At 46.2% G+C, this 1,853-nt stretch overlaps 1 pseudogene; it reads left to right on the plus strand.

Moving 5' to 3' along the window:
- Window positions 1-69: 69 nt before the first annotated feature.
- On the plus strand, window positions 70-954 carry LOC104514632 (annotated as a pseudogene).
- Window positions 955-1,853: the final 899 nt, after the last annotated feature.

Genomic DNA, 1,853 nt, shown 5'->3' on the forward strand with positions numbered 1-1,853 from the left:
GGCGCAAGAGGGGTCTGCCCCAGCCTCACCTTTCGTGCGCTTTTGCGGCTGCCTTAACCCGTCTTTCCTATGGCTGGGATATATAGCGCTACTCTGAAGACCCTGGAGGATTTAACTCTGGACTCTGGTTATGGGGCGGGGGATTCCTGCAGGTCCCTTAGTCTTTCTTCTTCCAAGTCCAACTCCCAAGCCTTCACCTCTTCTCAGCACAGGGGCAACTGGTGGTACTACTCGGGCTCCATGAACAGTCGGAATAACAGCTGGGATACCGTGAACACTGTTCTGCCGGAAGACCCCGAGGTTGCAGATCTCTTTTCCAAGTGTCCTAAGCTGCCGGATCTAGAGGAATACCCTTGGACTGATGAAGCCATCGGAAAAATACTCCGAAAAGGGAAGGGAGATGGCAATACCAGAAGCTTTTCTCAGGAAGCTGTGCGGCGGCTCTCGCAGTTACTGAGGCGTGCCTTGATCAGGGTCTCCAGGGAGGCTCAGCGCCTGAGCGTGATGCACTCCAAGTGCACCAGGGTTGAGGTGCAGAGCGCTATCAAGCTCATCCACAGCTGGTCGTTGTCGGAGAGCTGCGTCCTGGCGACCGTCAAGGCGCTCTCTCTGTACAGCATGAGTGCTGGGGACGGACTGAGGAAAGGCAAATCGGCTAGGTGTGGCCTCACCTTCTCAGTGGGGAGGTTTTTCAGGTGGATGGTGGACACCAGGATCTCAGTTAGGATTCATGAGTATGCAGCCATCTCTTTAACTGCGTGTATGGAAAACCTTGTAGAAGAGATTAAGGCTAGGGTTTTGGCAAGTCAGAGCCTGGATGGTGGAGGAGGGGAGATCTCGGCTGAAATCCTGGAGATGGTTATCAACAACGATGCTGAGCTTTGGGGAGTGTTGCAACCTTACGAGCATCTCATCTGTGGGAAGAATGCTAACGGTAAGGTCCAGCTTTTATGACTGCTGATCTTCATACTTGCAGGCTCTATAGCAAAATAGTTCATTTCTCTGGACTTGGGATTTTTTAGTTTTCCTTGTCATCTCAATTGCATCTTGGTCATGGTTTCTGTGTGCGTAAAGCAGATATGATGGTTTTACCGGGCAGGAATGATCCCGCTTTAAGAATAAGGTGTACCAGTTTATAAAAGGTGCAAGCCCCGTTGACTTAACAAATGTCTCCTGGCTTTCTACCATCTGCCGTTTTGAGCATTTTTACTATAACTGGCGTGTAAATGTGCTTCTCTGAAACTATAAGTTGAAATACACGTTACAAGTTGCTCTTCAGAAAATACCACTATTGCTTTTAACCAAAATTCATGTTATAGCAAGTTTCACCCTGAAGATGCTATTCCCATATAGAGCCTGGAGAGGGAAAGCAACCTTTTTTTTTTTTTTTTGCCTTTGCAGTCGTAAAATTCAGTTTCTGAGCAAAAACTTATAACTCCATGTTACTTAGACTTCTTTGTCGTTTAGCAGAAGCCTGTGTGGTAATTACACTCGTGCAATAAACAAGAGGTTGTGCTTGGCTTGCCAAAGTGAGTATGTAGGATGGTTCCTCAGTAATGAGAATAACATGGCATTAAGATACTTAACTCTGTAATTTGTTTAGAAAGGAGACTTTCTGAGCAGCTAAGCAAATAAGCAGATAGAAGTATCTTGGCGTCTTCCCATGTGACTGAGGAGCAGTTTGAAAGGCTTAAGTCATGACAGTTCTGTTAAAAAGCTGCACTGTTTATTTTGCATTGTCACACTGAGGAGTACCGTATTTTTTCAGTGGAAAACTTAGAGAAACGCTCAATTTAGAAAAGTATTCTGTGTACCACACACAGTTTCATGACTTTTGCTGGCCTTATTGTTAT

The sequence above is a fragment of the Eurypyga helias genome, unplaced genomic scaffold (assembly GCF_000690775.1).
Source record: "Eurypyga helias isolate BGI_N326 unplaced genomic scaffold, ASM69077v1 scaffold14359, whole genome shotgun sequence".
In the NCBI taxonomy this organism is placed as follows: Eukaryota; Metazoa; Chordata; class Aves; order Eurypygiformes; family Eurypygidae; genus Eurypyga; species Eurypyga helias.